We start from the raw sequence: 7,481 nt of genomic DNA, 5'->3' as shown, positions 1-7,481 counted from the left end.
GAATGCAAGCAGAGGCTTGGAAAGTGCTTTCCCAATTACCCTTGTCCTCTTATATCTTTGCCACTGTTTCTAGAAGGACACATCAGGGCTAGTTCTTTGGTGCCAGAGGGATAAGAAAATCTCAGCAGGTTCCTCAACCTAGTTGAGAATTAGAGCATCTGAGCACCAGCTGACCACAGATGTGTAGTGATTCCAGCCAAGGCAGTGAACCAACCAGGCAAACCCTGTCAAGACCAGCTGACTCCCAACTAACCAGCTATGAGAAAAAAATATTTCAGGTAATTGAAATACAAGAAATAATATGAGAAATAATAAATACTGAGTTTGAGAAATAATATGAGAAATAATAAATACTGAGTTTTGAGGATTTTTTTTGTACTAGTACATTCCAATAATTGCCATTGCAGGCCATTTTTCTTATTTTAATCATGTTCCAACTTACTGGGCAATAAAATGTCTTTTACTATTCTGATTTACAAAGTATGTCTTTGAGTTCAAGATAACTGACTAAATTGTTTTTCTTCTTCCTCCCCAAATCTTCTTTAAATGGTAAAATAAATATAAAATTTATCTGTAGCAGCACTGACAATTCAGGAGACAAATAATAACAGACCAAAAACCTGAGGATTTTCTAGAAAAACAAATATAAAGAAACAGATTTCCAAAAACAAAACTAAACTAAGGGCTGGGGTTGTGGCTCAGTGGTAGAGTGCTTGCCTAGTTTGTGTGAGGCACTGAGTTTGATCCCCAGCAACACATAAAATTAAGGTATTGTATCCCTCTACAACCAAAAGAAAATATTTTAAAAAAATAAGCTAAGAATTGCTAATCATCAGACATGAAAAAAGAGACTTGTTAAAACTTTTCATAAGTCAGGCACAGTGGTGCACACCTGTAATCCCAGTGGTTCAGAAGGCTGAAGCAGGAAGACGACAAGTTCAAATCCAGCCTCTGCAATTAGTGACATCCTAAGCAACTCAGTGAGACCTCATCTCAAAATAAAAAAAAAAGGGGGGGGGGGGGGCTGGGGATGTGGCTAAGTGGTTAAGTACCCCTGGCTTCAGTCCCTGGTTCAAAAAATAAATAAAATAAATAAAAAAGATTTTTCACAGAAGAATCCTCAAGCTCTCAAAATTAGAAGTGAGGGTAGGAAATAATGTTTTCAGTTTTTCAAAATAACTAATACACCAAATAGGCATGTTGAGGGTGGCATATTCTAGTTTCTTATAGTCATATTTTGGGGTGGTATACCTGAGTCTTAATAATGACTAGACCCAGAATATTAAAATATTATTTTACTCATGTCATTATAAATGACCCATAGTATTGAAAATATTGGTTTACTCATTACATTATAAAATAATTATTTTATAAAGCAAAATTGTATTTGATATATTTATAAAAATTTTATTTCCCTGAATACACAAATAGGGAACCAATAAGATTACTTAACCTTTCTACCAGAATTTCTTTAGGTTTAGAAGAACCCAGTGAATTACAAATGATTAGGCAATCCTCAAACACTTGTAGTAGTTACTGTTTCTGGCTCATCCAGCATCTTTTCCCACCTTGTTTTTCCCTCCTAATAGAGTAATACAAATGTAATTCAGTTTATGCATCCATTTTCCCAGGCAGTGAAATGCCTTGGTGGAAATTCATCCAAGCCCTAGATCTAGGGAGTGTCAAAGCATAATTTTTGCATATATTACCATTGAGTTTCTCAAAACTTCCCATCAGATTTCCCTCAGAATCCTTGACTAATCTTATGTCAAATTCCTGAAGCAAAAAGTTTCTTTGCTCCCAGGAGAACACCACAAGATAGTCTCATTTCATCTTCTGGTTGTACTTGTGACTGGGTATGATACCTAAAATGTTTCAGACATTCTGCTACCTGTCTGGGAATCATGCTGCTCCTAAGGAAGACCCAGATGAGAGTTAGAAAACATGTATGACATCAATGAACCAAAGAGTAAAACAATTCTGAAGCATGCTCATATGTCAATTTCCTAAAATATGAAGAAATGAATGACTTTACTTTTAAACCAGCCTGAGGTGGGGTTTATTTTACTTGCAATCAAAACCATTTTAATTGATAAAAGCAATGAATTAGAGGATTGGGGTTGTGGCTCAACAGTAGAGTGCTTGCCCAGCACAAGCAAGGCCCTCAGTTTGATCCTCAGCACCACATAAAAATAAAATAAAGATATTGTATCCAACTACAACTAAAAAATAAATATTAACAATAAAGAAAATGCAGTGGATTCAAGGGAATTTGAAAGGAAAACTGAACCACATAAAATACAAAATATAAAAAGTCATGTGCAGAGAAATCTGTCAATCTTCTGGTTAAAACTGAAATAATAGTGTTTATGATGTAGCCAAACAAAATGACAGAAAATTCTATGAAGAATTGTATAAATATACAATTATAATATTTAATATATCTTCCTCAAAAATTAGCAGTTCATAATGAAGAAAAGATAAATGATAAAAAGAATTTGAACAGTAAAAAGTTTGAACTTCTATGAGAATATATGAATAATTATAAAGGATCACCTGTGGAGGAATACCTGTGGAGGAGGGGCACAAAGGACAAACACAGACACACAGGGAAGGTGCAGATAGACAGAAGGATGGTAGACAAAAGGATGCCTACCCCTCTCTGTCATCATCTTTAATAACTCAAAAAGTTACATATTACCCACCACCAATTATTACTGCTGTTTACCAGTGACGAGTCCTTGCTTCCCAAAATGCTGAAGTATAGCACCAGAGAAGCAGGCCCAGGCAAGTGTAGAATGGAAAGTGGAAGGATTTATTAAAGGACACCAGAAAAGACTTCCTCCCAGAGGAAGAAGGGAACCCAAAAGGCGGAATCTGTGGAAAGGGGAGGTCTTCTCTTTTTTATATCTAAGGTCTTCTTTTAGTCCTCCCACACTCCTGTCCTTTGTTTCCCTCTGTCATGTAGTGATAGAATTCAGGTGGGAAGGCCAAAAGGTGGAGGTAGGTGGTCTGATGGGGTGGGGAGGAGTAACCTGTACAGGAAGGGCCTGGGGTGGTTTGATTAGCACCTCCCTGTTTTGCTGGGAGCTACTTCATTAACAGTTCTTTAGGGTGGGTTCTGGGCTTTGAGGACATTAACATTTCAAAAACCCCAGGTGTTGTTCTGGTTTCCTGAACTCCATTCTCCATATGGTCTCCATTTTCTTTATGTACTTGATATTAGACCCAATTTACCTAAGTACACTAACTACCTATCTTAAATCTGGCTTCATTTCCCCTTCTAATTTTAGGAACTCCTTACTGCTGTAAGGAAAGGGGATGATGACCACCCTGGCTTCTTCAAGCTGGAAGAGGGTGGTATGGAGCAAGCAGTTTGGAGTTCCTTTTTTTAAAATCAGGTCTATTGAGTGGTCCAAGATAAAAGTCTGATTGAGAAGTAACCGGCTGGAGGGTCATTTGAGTGATGGGTGGTCTATAAGAGAAAAAAGAAGTTATTAGTACTGGAATGAGATTAATGCAACAATAAATGCCACAGCAGAGGAATATGCCAACAATATGATGACAAAGACAGAGACTAACAATGTTTTCCACCAGGAGGTACCAGAGAACCAGGAGCTAAGAAATTGTTCCCATGACAAGATTGGCAAGGACATGGCTTCTATGAGAGCATATAAATCTTTAAGGATATTAGTCACGTCACGTTGCCAGAATTGTCAGGGATGTAAACACAACATTTAGTTTTAATAATGGCAAAAGTACCGCCTTGAGCTGCAGTGAGGACATCCAAAGCCATTTGGTTTTGTAAGATGGCCTTCCTCATAAGTGTTACTTCAATGTTAAGGAGGAAGATGCTTTCCTCAACCTCATGGAGGGCAGTTTGATGTTAAGGTCTGTAAACAAGTCAGATTGGCACCTGTTATTTTGCCAGAGAAATGTTAAGAGTCTGTAAACAAGTCTGCATGGTGCCTGGCAAAATGCCAGAGGGAGTGGTTTGTGAAGTAACAAAAGCGAGCCATTAAGTGTGGAGATTCCTTATTGGTTGACTGCTATATCTATTTTATGCTAATTAGATAAGCTGTGTAAAATCTATAAATACCACTCCTGTCCTACAATAAACGTCTCCCATTCCTGCTGTATCAACGTACACAAGTTATTCGTCACCCCCCAGATATTTTGCTGCAGCCGCCCCCCGGCAGTTTGAGTGTAATTGTTTAAAATTTCCATGTGCCACATTACATCTTCTAAACCAATTGGTGGAATAAATAGTGGAGCTAGATGATCATACCAACAAAACACAGATTGTCCCCATCTGTGTTTGATATTGGGGATATCTGCTGGCTGTTCTATATTTGGGGTCCATCTCTCCTGCATCCAGAGGTACCAAATAGTACATCACCTTATCCAGCCTGGGGGAAGCCAGAGCCATAAGTTAGTTCCACATAGCTATTGTGTCCCATTGGGTGATGGCCAAATAATTTTAGGTCTAGAGAGCCAATCTGTTCCAAACCAATCATTGTCTTATAAACCATAATTTGTTGGCATAGTGGTTCTGGAGTCCATCCTAATTCTCGAGTAGCATTAGGCCATATGTCATAGGTGTGGTTTTGTTGTTCCCAACAGAATGGGGCTTCTTGGTTTAAATGCCCAATAGTGAGAGTGAGCCATAGTTCTCCATCCCAAATCTGATAATAACCATCCTTATGACTGTGACATGTTGACAGTGTTGATGGTGGAAGGCAAGAATTAGATGAGCCTATATGAGATTTAACAATGGTAGAAAGCTGAAGGTTGGTCTGTTCTAAAGTTAAAATCTTTTCATGAGCTGATTGTGATGAAATTTCATTTATAAGCCATAAATTAACATTGGCACTAGAGGAATTTTGTAAAGACAGTCTTTCTTTCTTTTGTTCTAACATTAAGGATTGTAAATTTGACCAATCATTTCCTTGTAAGGGGGATTCCCACCAAGGCAGTCCAGAAGTGCTGGAAAGGAGTAATAGTCCACATATCCAGCAATTAATTATCTTTCTGTAACCTAGTGGCATATTGTTGGGCCCACATTAGAAAAGAGTTAGTTTCAGTGAATCTGTTTATAGTAATAAAGAAAGAGAGAAGAAAAAGTTTGCATATCACCATTGTCTCTGTGGAAGATATCTCTTAGGTCCTCTAATGGAGTGCAGGAATATCGCTCCTCAGTTCGTTGGGAAGAAGAAGTCTCTTTGGGCATTGACTCAGGATGACAGGCTTTAATCCGAGAGTAATGGATCCAGTTCTCCTGTCCCAGCACTTTTATTGCAGAAGAGGTGGATAAGATTACAGAAAAAAAAGTCCTTTCCAAATGGGGTCTAAGTTTGGGGAGTTTGAAGGTCTGGTCTTGATCATAACTAGATCTCCAGGCTCATATAGAGGTGGAGAAGTAACTGGCTCAGATAGGGGTATTTACAAATTTCAGCTTGAAATTTGGCCAACATTGTGATATGAGTCACTAGATCTGAAGTTTCCTGGTCTTTAAGGTTATCATTTCTTAGGAATGGTCTCCCATATAAGAACTCAAATGGGCTGAGCCCTAATGTTTTGGGGGTGTTTCTAATTCTGAGTAGAGCCAAAGGAAGCACCTTAGGCCATGGGAAGTGAGTTTCTTGAGTGAGTTTCCTTAGATGTCTTTTTAAAATGTCATTAGTTTTCTCTACCCTTCCTGAGGATTGAAGTCTCCACTCACAATGGAGATGGTATTTGATGCCTAAGGCTTTGGATATTCCCTGAGTGACAGCTGCCTTATAGGCTGCTCCATTGTCACTCTGTAGACTGGGAGGCAAACCAAATCATGGGATTATTTCCTGTAATAATGCTTTGACTATTTCTCCTGCCTGCTCAGTTCTGGAGGGATAGGCTTCAGTCCACCAAGTAAATGTATCTGTCATAACTAATAAATATTAGAACCCATTACTCTTGGGCATGTGGGTAAAATCAAGTTGCCAGTCTTTCCTGGGAAACTGTCCTATCTTTTGTAATCCTGGGGGTTTCTTAGAAGAATTGAGTGGATTATTTCTTTGGCATGTTTGACAGGCTTTGACTATTTGATGGATGGTCTTTGAAATATCTTTCCCTTTAAATATCTCTTGGGTTAATTTGAGAATATTTTCTTCTCCTAGGTGGAAAGATTGGTGTAGGGTATGTAAAATCTTCCACTGGGAATTAGCAGGTAAATAAAGTTTGTGATCTTCCATTTGAATCCACCCAGAGGATAAAAAATACCTCCTTTAGATAATGCCTTGCATGTTTCCTCCTGGGTGTACTGAGGTCTTATCTCTGGGGGAGGGCCTGTCCATATCAAAAGGGCTAAGGTTGTCATCTGTAAACTTCCCTTAGTGACTGTCTTTGGCTTGTTGATATACTAGCCTGTTTCCTCCCGCTATTTCATCTATCCCTTTTTGATGTCCTTGACAGTGAATTACTCTTTACATCTCTTTGGGTAAATGAACAGCTTCTAGCAGTTTTAAGATTTGCTCATAGTTCTTTATGAATGTTCCCCCAGTTGTTTGAAATTCTCTTTCCTTCCAAATCGCTGCATGTGCGTGCGTATTTAGAGTCAATGTAAATATTAATTCTCTGTTGTTTTCCTATTTCAAGTGCTCTCGTTAGGGCTATCAATTCAGCTAGTTGTGAGCTTGTATCTGGGGGCAAAGATTGTGCCTCCATGGTGTTATGTAAAGTCACCACAACATATCCAGCTTTGCATTCTCTTTGTTCCATAAAAGGTAAGGTCTGGATTAGACAGGGGAAAGTTTTGAAGGTCTTTCTGGGCTGAATGATTTGTTGCTAGGGCTTGTTGGCAGTCATGTTTAGGATTTCCTTCTAATTTCTCTGAGAGGGATGTGTCTGAGTTTAAATTAGAGCAAGTCTTTATTTGAATTATGGGTCCATCTAAAAGTAAGGTTTGATATTTTAGAAGGCGACAGTCTGAGAGCCATAGTTCTCCTTTTGTATTTAAAATCCCTGAGAGATTATGGGAGGTGTAGACAATAATGTCTCTTCCCAGGGTGATTTTAACTCCTCAGGGACTAGTAGAGCTACTGCTGCTACTACTCTCAAACAGTGAGGCCATCCTCGAGATACTTCTTTTGTATGACAACTCCCAGGGCTATTCCTCCTCTCTCAGTGACAAATAGTTTGAATTTTTCTTCTGTACATAAACTGAGGGCAGGGGCTTGGAGTTAAGGCCCCTTTTAATGCCTTAAAGGCTTTAATCAGTTCTGGTTCCCATATCAGAGAAGATATTCCTTGGCATAGTGTCTCTTTGAGGAGGCTATAAAGAGGCTTAGCTAATTCCCCATATCCAGGAATCTAAAGCCTACAGTATCCTATTATCCCTAGGAAGCCTCTAAGTTGCCTTATGGTTTGAGGTAGAGGACATTGTCCTATAGGGGTTATTCTTTCTGGTCCTAGTTTGAGGGTTTCTTGAGACATCTGTAATCCTA

This window comes from Callospermophilus lateralis, chromosome 15 (assembly GCF_048772815.1).
Source record: "Callospermophilus lateralis isolate mCalLat2 chromosome 15, mCalLat2.hap1, whole genome shotgun sequence".
In the NCBI taxonomy this organism is placed as follows: Eukaryota; Metazoa; Chordata; class Mammalia; order Rodentia; family Sciuridae; genus Callospermophilus; species Callospermophilus lateralis.
The sequence above is the reverse complement of the archived record's forward strand: the minus strand, read 5'-3'. Positions refer to the sequence as shown.